The following is an 11,758-nucleotide window of genomic DNA, read 5'->3' as shown; positions in this document are numbered from 1 at the left end:
GCAGCCAAGGCTGAGAACCAGTAGCATGGTGATTGAAATTAGAAATCTCAACTCTAAGGCCTTCATGACCATCACAATAAGCTTTAAAAAGAACAACAGAAATCTGTGCTTTCAGACCAGCACTGTCTAATAGAAATGTAAAACTAGGCTGGATGTGGTGGCTCATACCTGTAATCCCAGCATTTTGGGAGGCCGAGGCAGGAGTATTGCTTGAGCTCAGGAGTTCCAGATTAGCCTGGGCAACATAGTAAGACCCTGTCTCTATAAAAATTTAAAAAAGCAAATTAGCCAGGCATGGTGGCACACACCTGTAGTCCCAGCTACTTGGGAGGCTGAGGTGGGAGGATCATTTGAGCCCGGGTGGTGGAGGCTACAGTGAGCCGAGATGTTTCCACTGTACTCCAGCTTGGGTGACAGAGCAAGATCCTGTCTCTAAATAAATAAATAAATAAATAATAAAACAAGTCACATAAAAATTTAAAAATTTCTAGCAACCTCATTAAAAATCTTTTAAAGGTTAAATTAGTTTTAATACAATATTTTATTTAACCCAATACGTACAAAATATCATTTTAACTTGTAGTCAATATGCAAATTATTAATGAGACATTTTGTTTCCTTTTTTCTGGACTAAGTCTTCAAAATGTAGTATGTATTTTACATTTTCAGGACGTCTCAATTTGGACTCGCTACATTTCAAGTGCTTAATAGCTACATGTACTTAGTGCCTACCAAATTGGCAGTATAGTTTTAGACAAAGGCAGTCTTGTTTCCCACCCCCATTCTTTGCATGTTTGTTGACTGAATATTAAATTTCTGTACTGTTTCTTCCTGGTACAACTATAGGACTATTCATTTCAAATAATACAGGCTGTATTTAGAAAACCTTGCTTCTGCTTAAAGCGGGATGAAACAACTCTTTTCTAGACAAATACATTCATAGTGGAATGTGCTGCCATAAATATTTATGTTGGGCTGACAGTGATGGGCCCACAGCCTTGGAGCCATGATGTCTTCCCTCATGCTTTGATTCTTATCTTATTTTTCCTCAACTAAAGTTATTAAATTCGCATGAGTTTGCACAGTGTTCTAAATTCATGAGGGCCTTGTTTATAGATGAAACTGTGCAGCAGTAAGGGTGGGACAAGGTAAATCTTATATGTCATCATTTAAACTGTCTAAGGAACAAAGAGCTGAACAACACTGATTTCCATTCCACAAAATAAAGCATGCCAGTTTAAATAAATGTACCTTTAGCCATGTCTACAGCATGGACTAGAACAGTTTCTCAACATCAGCACTATTGATATTTTGGATTTTAAAGTTTTTAACAATTTTTATTCTTTGTTGTGAGGGGCTGTCCTGTGCCTTGTAGGATGTTTAGCATCATCTCTGGTCTCCAGTAATCACACTCCCACCCCAGATGTGGCAACCAAAAATGTCTTCAGATATTGCCACATGTGCCTTTGGGAGTCAAAATGATCTCCAGTTGAGAATCACTGGACCACAATGAAATGAATTTCTGATGCATGCATGGAAGTTTACTTCTTTGTTTTTTCCTTTTTTCTTCTTTCTGGCCAAATTTGAAATTTTATATGACTAACAGTATTTCTTTAATATTAAAGATTAATATTATAGAATGCCAAGCTCTCCAACTTGTTTTCCTCTCTGGGGGGAAATTATATTGTCTAAAAGTGCCTGTGATATTCTTTGGTCATTGATAAAACAGCACCGAAGCCATTTTCACACGGTTCCCAAGAAATCTGGACAGAAATAGAGTAATCATTAAGCATTCCTCAGGCTGCACTTGGTGCCGCTTCCTTGTAACCACAAGTCACGTAACACCAGATCCTGACCATTTCCAGCCCCATTGTTCCTATCAATGGGATCTCTGACATTAGAAATCACAAGGCTTCTGTTTAAGAATTGTTTCAGCAGATCCTGAATTCCAGTGAAACAGCTGGTACCAACCAATATGAAGTCCCCTGCAGAGGAACCCAATCAGTGTGAGAACACAGCTTCTTCATCTCCCTGTCCCACAACTTCACCCTGCACTTTTCAAGCAATCAACTATCTCCACACTCTGGCCCACTCCAAAACCCTTAAAGCCCCTAGCCCCAGACTCCTTGGAGAGATGGATTTTGAGTTTCCTCCTATCTTCCTGTTCATTGTCCCTATGATTAAACCTTTTTCTCTGCTACAACCTTTACAACCTGGTGCCTTGGTGTATTGATTTGCTGTGTGCGTCCAGCAAGAGACCTCTTACAGTTACAGTACCCTTCGTTTCAGGCCTTGGTACTATAAACTCTTTGAGATACAGAAATAGGACAGATTCTTATCTAATCTTTGAATCTTTGATATAAAATTTATCTTCTGAAACAGTCCTCTATATTCTGCTTGGTGAATTCCTGCTCGTCCTCTAAGGCCTGCTCATCCTCCAAGGCCAGTTCAAATGCCTCCTCATGTATGAAAACTTTGCTAATTTCCCAAGGCAGAAAAATGCCCCTTTGTCAGAGATTTCTTAGATTTTTGCCAAAGCTCCTCTAAAAGCATCTATTCATTATTATAGTCATCCCTGAACAGTGAATGAATGCATGATTCCAAGTGACATTACAGGTAGGGGGTTTGAGGCATGGCAAACTTTGATTAAACTGGGAAGTGTGTTGTATATATGCACAGACAATGTACAGAGCAAAAGTAACCAGTAAGTGGAGACATGCTTGGGACATGGCCAAGAAGCCGTCCAAAAAAGTTAAAAAAAATTCATAGAGGATTGATAGCGTCTATAATGGAAACCAAAGACCAAAATAGTTAAAAAAAAAAGATCATCGGTGTTGCTCACACTCTTAAGTAAATTGGAATCAATGTAGCAAACTCATCTGATTCTGTGATCTGTGATTTTCAAGATGTACAGACCAAAACAATGAATATCCTTTATGGTCAAGAATCTCTGAATAAAATGTTATGTTGGTGCTGAAATAGTCATTTACACAAAACATCACTGGATTCAAATTTTATAGCTTTGCTTTATCTCACTGCACATCAGAGAGATGTCTAAACTTAAGTGGGACTGTCTGACTAAGCTAGAATCTTTGGAAGAACCATAAATCAATTCCCTTCTACCTGTGATAAATAACAGGATCCCAAACAGGCCATATTTTGCTTTTTTAAGTACCAAAATCAATCTGCCCTTAAGAAGGAATACTCAACTCAGTGATTCTCTAACTTTAAACCACTTGAGAATTATAAATACTAACAAGCATCCGGATCTCCTGGAGGATTCTGATTCAGATCTGGGTGGGGCTTTAGAATGTGCGCTGCTAACAAGCCCTGAGCTGAGATGATTCTGATTTGGGTAGGTCAATGATCTCTCTTGGAAAGAAAACAATGAACTGTAACCCAGTGGTTCTCAGCCACAGTGGGAGGGGGAGGAGGGAGGCCTCAGCAGTTGATGGGGGAATTTTGGAATTTTGCCCCCAAGGAATTTTGACAATGTCTACAGAGTTTGGATGACAATGGCGGTGGGGGTTGGGGGAGTTAGTTCTATTGGCTTCTAGTAGGTAGAGGCCAGGGACACTGCTAAACCCCTGCAGTGCTGGAACAGCCTTCTGCAGTTAAGGAACCCTGGGATAACCCACTGGTTCTGAACCTTGCCTACACAGAATTACCTGGGGAGCTTTAAAAAATTCTTCTGTCTCACCCTTAAACAATCTAATTAGTCTGACATGTAGCATGGGCCTCTGGGCTTTTAAAACCCCCAAGGTGGGCTGGGCATGGTGGCTCACACCTGTAATCCCAGCGATTTGGGAGGCTGAGGTGGGAAGATTTGCTTGAGCCCAGGAGTTTGAGACCAGCCTGGGCAACATCGTGAGACCCTCTCTCTATAAAAAATTTAAAAATTAGCTGGGCATGATGGCATACACCTGTGGTCCTAGTTACTAAGTAGGCTGAGGTGGGAGGATTGATTGAGCCCAGGGGATCGAGGCTGCAGTGAGTCACAGTTGTGCCTGTGCCAGCCTGGGTGACAGAGCAAGACCCTGTCTCAAAACAAACAAAACAACAACAAAAAAAATGAAAATAAAGTAAAACTCCCAAAGTGGTCTTTAATGTGCAACCAGGGTTGGAAATCATGAGTATAGGCCAATGGTCCTCAAACCTATTGTATCAGAATAATCAGGATAGTTTTAAGAAATATATTGAATAGATTGCAGGGCCCCACCCTTAGAGTGTAGGTCTAAGGTAGGATCTGAGAATCTGTATTGCTGTGTTTCTAGGTGATACTGATGCTGCTAATTTATTTTATTTTATTTTATTTTATTTTATTTTATTTTATTTTTGAGACGGGGTCTCACTCTGTTTCCCAGGCTGGAGTGCAGTGGCATGATCTCGGCTCACTGCAGCCTCTGCCTCTCAGGTTCAAGTGATTCTCCTGCCTCAGCCTCCTGAGTAGCTGGGATTACAGGCGCGTGCCACCACACCCAGCTAATTTTTTGTATTTTTAGTAGAGTTGGGGTTTCACCATGTTGGTCAGGTTGGTCTTGAACTCCTGACCTCAAGTGATCAGCCCGCCTTGGCCTCCCAAAGTGCTGGGATTACCAGCGTGAGCCACCACACCCAGCTGACACTGCTAGTTTAGAGACCACAATTTGAGGCTGTCTTGTGAGGCACTGGAAAGTAATTCCCTCTGTTTGGTCCCATTCTGATTCACCATTTTAATTTTGGGGCCAGTAAACTAGAAATAGCATTGATGACATAAACGTTCTTCTGTCAAAATGAAGAAAACAGATCAGATCATTGAATGAAAATCAAGTGAAATTAAATGATTTCCAGTAGCAATGAGAATGCAAATAAGCATAAACAGCAATAGATAAATCATTTCATGTTTTTGTTTAGCAAAACTTGTTAGGGCCTGTTTATATGTATTTGAAAAAAATATTTTCCAAGAAGCTTGAACAGTAAATTCAAGTCCAACAGGAAAATAATTTTATTTATTTATTTATTTATTTATTTTTTTTTTTTTTTGAGACGGAGTCTCGCTCTGTCGCCCAGGCTGGAGTGCAGTGGCGCGATCTCGGCTCACTGCAAGCTCCGCCTCCTGGGTTCACGCCATTCTCCTGCCTCAGCCTCCCGAGTAGCTGGGACTACAGGCGCCCGCTACCATGCCCGGCTAATTTTTTGTATTTTTAGTAGAGACGGGGTTTCACCGTGTTAGCCAGGATGGTCTCGATCTCCTGACCTCGTGATCCGCCCGCCTCGGCCTCCCAAAGTGCTGGGATTACAGGCGTGAGCCACCGCGCCCGGCCAGGAAAATAATTTTAATTGAGATGGTTGCCAGAAGGGTCAACAGAGAAGTTTTTGTAATGGGAACATCTCAGCATTGCTTTCAAATTCATGCTAACAAATGTTCTAAATAAGAGCCTGAGAAATTAAGAAAAAAAAAAAAAAACTAGCTGTCAGAAAAACTGGTCATAGGAGAAAAGAGTCATGAGACCCTCCTGCTGCAAAATAATCATACTGTGCTTGTCTTTTTGCTCTGCCATGAAGAATCTGAGGGTGTCAAGAGGAAGAAGAAAGTCTCTTTGACTCAAAAAAGAGCAGAAAGTTTTTATCAAATCTAACTGTGTAAGCATGTGAGCATGTAATTTTTCTGTTTGTCGTTCTGATGGGAAGAAGCAAGTTATCAGCTGAGAAGAGGAAAGAAGAATGAACAAGAAAGAAAAGAAAGAAGAAAGAAAAGAAAAAAGAAAAGAAAGAAGGAAAGAAAGAGAGAGGGGAAGGATGGAAAGATGAATGAAAGGGAGGAAGAGAGAAAGGGAGGGAGGGAGGGAGGGTGGGTCGGTCTTTGGCCCTAAACTGGCTTAGGTTCTGAGTTTAGATAAATCTTTAGATCAGGGATTCTCAACCTCAGCACTGTTGACATTTGAGACCCGAACATTCTTTGCTGTGGAGGCTGTTCCTGTGCATTGTAGGATGTTTAGCAGCATCCCTGGTCTCTACCCACACCAGATGCCAGTATTATTCCCCCTATGCCAGTCGTGACAACCAAAAATGTCTCCCGGGAAACAGAACTCCCCTGATTGACAACCACAGCTTTAGATGATCTAACCCAGATTAAAACATTTACACAGTGCTTCCCAAATTATTGGTAGGGAAAACCAGTTTTTAAAACAATTTCCTATTTATTGTGAACCCATACATCTTTAAAACACACTAACATTTACTTACTTAAAAATAAAGTAACAAAAGGACAAAAAATACAAAAACATTTTTTATTATCAGATTGAAATATAATTCATTTACTCTGTAAAGGTGACAAAATGTCCAAGTACTCTCAACTTCTATACTTAAATGAGCAAGTAATGAATAATGAACCAGCCTGGTACTCAGTGGCACTAATCTGGAGGAAATCAGAGAAAAAAAATGCATTCATTTAAGAAATACTTGCAGCATAGTAAGAAATTGTTCTAAAGTCTATATTTCTTACATGTTATTCAGGTTTTTGTCATCTTTAAGTTATATTATTTAAGTTAGCTTTAGTAGTTTTGTTGGCAACCTCTATTTAATTTTTAAAAGGAGTAAATGACTTTAGAAAAGCATGTTAATTTATAGCTGTTATCCCAGGAAAGCTGGCTATGAAGACTCCAGCTGAGATACTGCATTTGACTTGTAGACAGTACATCATTTCTTTGATTCATTGATTAATTAATGAATTCAGTGCATATTTGTTCTACAACCCACTGAGTATCAGACATTGGGCTAGGCCCCGGGGATCCAAACATCAGTGAGAAAGAAACTCCACTTATGAGGGAAGGTACTGCCATTCAGGAAACCTTCCTGGAGGGAATGACACCTCAGCAGAGACAAGAGAACGAGTAACAATCCAGGAGGAGAAGCAGGAAAGACTGAGAGCATTTCAGGCAGAGGGTGCTGCGTGGGAGATGGTCAGCAGATTAGTCATCACCCCTCCAAGGAACTGAAAGTAAAATATGGCTGAAGCTGAGAGTAGGAAGGGAAGGAGCATGAGCTGAGGCTGTAGAAATAACGCAGGGGGCCGGGCACGGTGGCTCCTGCCTGTAATCACAGCACTTTGAGAGGCCGAGGCAGGTGGATCACTTGAGGTCAGGAGTCTGAGACCAGCCTAGCCAATATGGTGAAACCCCATCTCTACTAAAAACACAAAAATTAGCCGGGCATGGTGGCGTGCTCCTGTAGTCTCAGCTACTCTGGAGGCTGAGGTGGGAGAATCGCTTGAAACTGGGAGGTGGAGGCTGCAGTGAGCAGAGATCGCACTGGCCGTGATAGTTGCTGAAATTCTACCCATCACATCTTTACATCTGCACTCCAAGTCAATACTCCACTTCCTAATTTTATCTTATTTTTTTATTTTTTTGTGGAGACAGGATCTCGCTGGTCTTGAACTCTTGGCCTCAAGTGATCCTCCCACCTCGGCTTCCTAAAGTGTTGGGATTACAGGCGTGAGCCATCACACCCAGCACTGCTTCCTAATTTTAAAGGGGCCTGTCTTCAAATCTCACATCATACTTCAATTTATATATTCCTGACCAGGACTTGTTACATATTTATACCTTGTTATGAAGGAGGCTAGGTTGTGTATTATTATTTTTTTCCTGGACTGCCATGTACTGTATATTCTCTGACAAAAAATCAGAACTCTGTGACAAAGCAAATAGAAGAGAATGTACATTTGGTATCCATATCTCTCTGAAAGACTGCCATAATCAGGTTTACATTTCAGGAATATCATTCTGACTAGGGTGGAGAGTAGGTTGTAAGGAAAGAAGACTGGAGCCAGGTAGATCAACAATGAGGTAGTGGAACACTCTAGGGCCAGGAATGGCAAACTGTGAACTATAAACTATATCCAGCCCACTGCCTGTTTTTGTAAACAAAATTTTGTTACAATACAATCATGTCCATGTATTTGTGTATTATCCGTGGCCCCTCTTGCTATACAACAGCAGAGTTGAGTTGTTGCAAAAGAGACCGTATGGTCTGCAAAGTCTAAAATATTTACTATCTGGCCCTTTACAGAAAAACATTGCCAACTCCTGCTCTAGAGAAGCAGCAAGTAGTGTTGGAGGAAACAGACACTTTCAGGAGACATCGAGGAGGTAGAAAGTGTAAGCGATTTGGAGGTATGGAGGATTAGAGGCACAGGTTGGAGCTCTGGCTGGAGCAGGCAGAGTATTTCTGAAATCCTCAGCAGTGTCCAGATCACTGTCTAGCAAATCAGGTTTCCATGAAAGGGTTCTTATGAGACTTGAGATTGATCACTTATAGTTCATTAACCAAACAAAAAAAATTATTCAGGTTTTGCACTCTTAGCTTTGATGAATAAAAATTGAAAGAGGACTAGTGTCCATTTTAAAGGTGAAGAAAATGAACATAGAAACATGGAATGTTTATGACGTGTAAGACCCTGTGCTAGAAATGCATTTATCGTATCTGTTTATACTCAGTGACAATTCATTTTTTAATTTTGCTTTTTGATGTTGGCTAAAAAATATTTTTAAAGTATCAAAAAATTATACCACTAATGTTTCACAATTTGTTTTTGTTTTATATCTTTATTAAAAGTTTTAGTTATAAAAAAGTATAGTAGTATCATAAGCTTATTAAACAATGGGATAAGACAGAAAATTTGGGAAAAAATCTGTCCTCTACTATTAGATACAATTGCTGTTAATTCACTGTGTTTTCTTTTCATTTTTTTCCTTTCTGGAAAGATTAAGCATTTTCTTTTAAATTATACTTTCCAATAGTTATATATACTGCTTTCTTCACTTAAATTCTGTCACTTTTTTTAAATTATGTGATCTTTGTTTGCATTATTTTGGGTACAAAACCATTCTGAAGATTTATGGGAGGTGCTTGGATTTGCACAGGTGTGTGTGCATTTCACAAGCCCTATATTTTCTAATTGGAGAGGTAAATCCATAACATAATATCCTGCTGCCCCACAATCTACTCAAAGGACTTTTTGAGTCAAGAGGCCTTTCGCAGTACAACCCAACACTTACCTCATTTGGGAACTAGGAATCTAATCTTTGTGTTGGCAGCAAAGCTCTTCCAAGAGAGTTGCTGCTTTCATTCAGTGGCTATTTCTAGAATCTATTTATAGATGCAAACTTGCCCTTTTATTCTCTCCTTGTGAGTGGCAGGCAGGGTTGCTGTACCACACAAAACAACTCTTCTTTCCCATCTGCCTTCCTGTGACATTTCTTTGGACCTAATCATAATCTAAAGGTCTTGCCTGTTTCTTCCACTTGGTAGCTAGCCCTAGTTTAGGAAATCCTTTTTTAATAGAGGAAAATTGAAATGGCCTAAGATTAGATTGCAGTGATGGTTGCAAAACTCTGTAATATATTGAAAACCACTCAACTATAAACTTTAAATAGTGAATTTTATGCTATATGAACTATATCTCAATAAATCTGTCAAAAAAATTAAAAAAGAAAAAGAGACAAGTTAGTAGTATTATGGCTTTTGTTTGTTTGTTTTGAGACGGAGTCTCGCTCTGTCGCCCAGGCTGGAGTGCAGTGGCGCCATCTCTGCTCACCGTAACCTCCACCTCCTAGGTTCAAGTGATTCTCCTGCCTCAGCCTCCTGAGTAGCTGGGACTATAGGCACGTGCCACCACACCCAGCTAATTTTTCTTTTGTATTTTTGGTAGGGACAGGGTTTCACCATATTGGTCAGGCTACTCTTCAACTCCTGACCTCAGGTGATCTGCCCGCCTCGGCCTCCCAAAGTGCTGGGATTACAGGTGTGAGCCACCACGCCCAGCCTAGTTATGGTTTATCTAAAGGAGCTAAACAAGAAATTGAGTGATTTCACAGATCCAGCAAAGCAAAATTCATTTAATTAGCACCAAAATGAAACACACTCACTTAATAAGGGTGATTGCCAAGAGAGAGTTTGGGTGGTATTTTCTGTTTCCAAGGACCATCCTATGTGGTAGTGTGTAAACAGAGGCTGGGTGCGGTGGCTCACACCTGTAATCCCAGTACTTTGGGAGGACGAGGTGGGTGGATCACCTGAGGTCAGGAGTTCAAGACCAGCCTGACCAAAATGGTGAAACCCCATCTGTACTAAAAATACAAAAATTAGCTGGGTGTGGTGGTGGGTGCCTATAATCCCAGCTACTCAGGAGGCTGAGGCAGGAGAATTGCTTGAACCCAGGAGGCGGAGGTTGCAGTGAGCCGAGATTGCGCCATTGCACTCCAGCCTGGGTGACAAGAGTGAAAGTCTATCTCAAAAAAAAAAAAAAAAAAAAAGAAACAAAAAACAAACACTACCTGTTCAGGTATTTTCTTAAAAAGTTCTAAATGGTACCTATTCAGGTATCTCTCTCTCTCTCTCTCTTTTATTTTTTTCCTTAAGACAGGGTCTCACTCTGTTGCCTAGGTTGTTGTGCAGTGGTGCAATCATAGCTCACTGCAGCTTCGACTTCCCTGGGCTTAGGTGATCCTCCCACCTCAGCCTCCCAAGTAGCTGGGACTACAGGCATGTGCCCTCATGCCTGGTTAATTTTTTTGTATTTGTTGTAGAGACGGGGTTTGACCATGTTGCCCAGTGTGGTCTCGAACTCCGGGGCTTAAGCAGTCCACCTGCCTCAACCTCCCGAAATGCTAGGCTTACAGGCATGAGCCGCCATGCTTGGCCAAGATATTTCTTTTATATGCGCTCTGGTGCTCTGGAGAGCTTCAGAATGTTGAATAATGTTTCTAGAATAAGCTCTGTTTTGTTCATGGGTTTTGAACATGAAACAAATCCACTAATTCTCAATGGAGCATTAAACGTCTGAATTCATTTTGCAAAGCTGAATGTCAAAGTGGCTTTTTAAAGTGAGAATAAACATAAAGCCATTTATTACCAGTGATCACACCAGCAGTTCTAACAACTGGACTCAGCCAATTGGAGGTCAGGGAATACCCTGCATTTTTTTACTGTGCTAGATTAATCCCACACAGGATTAATCCCACCAATGTGAAAGTGGGTTAATCATTAATGTCTTCAAGATGATGCAGGGGTGTGTTGTGAGTCAATTCGTGTTCTAAGCTGTTTGCCCTATAGAATATTTGCATTTTTGTGTATTTGATGAATGTTTATTGCATGCCTATCTTCTTTCAGATGCTACATGTACAGGGTGTGTTTTGTTAGAATACGGTAAGCTGTTTTCCACAGAAACTTCTTAGAAATTTGTTTCTCTTGTTCTTCCCCCATCACCAAGAGTCCACCCTCTAAATAGTGTACTTCATCAGCTAGCTCCCCACGTGACATATCTATGCAAGTGAGAAGGAAAGAGTTAACAGCTGATCTGCAATCCAGCCTTTCTCACCCAGGGAGGCACACCAGAGAGAAATGACCAGGTCACTTGTCCTTGTGAATTTGCTAATTGGATTTCCTGATGGTATTTGCAAATGGGAGTCCTTATCTATAGAATGCTTTTGTCAAGGTTTGTCTAGGCTTATTTACAGTAAACACACCTAGAATCTGTGAATTTCTGGAGCATGGCCAGCTGGAAAATGTCATCTTTAGTGATCATGGTACAAAATGAAGATGTTTCATGACAAAAATAGCTCCTTTTGTGGAAATAGTGTCTCTCCACTTCCCACCTTATGGCACTTAGAGATATCCTATGTTAAATCTGGGCTAGGATCATTTCACCCTATAGCTGTGATTCCTTGAGAAAAGACAGCACATCTTATCCCTCTTTGTAACAATGTCCAGCACA

The sequence above is a fragment of the Pan paniscus genome, chromosome X, assembly GCF_029289425.2.
Source record: "Pan paniscus chromosome X, NHGRI_mPanPan1-v2.0_pri, whole genome shotgun sequence".
Taxonomy (NCBI): Eukaryota; Metazoa; Chordata; class Mammalia; order Primates; family Hominidae; genus Pan; species Pan paniscus.
Note: the sequence above shows the minus strand (reverse complement) of the source record.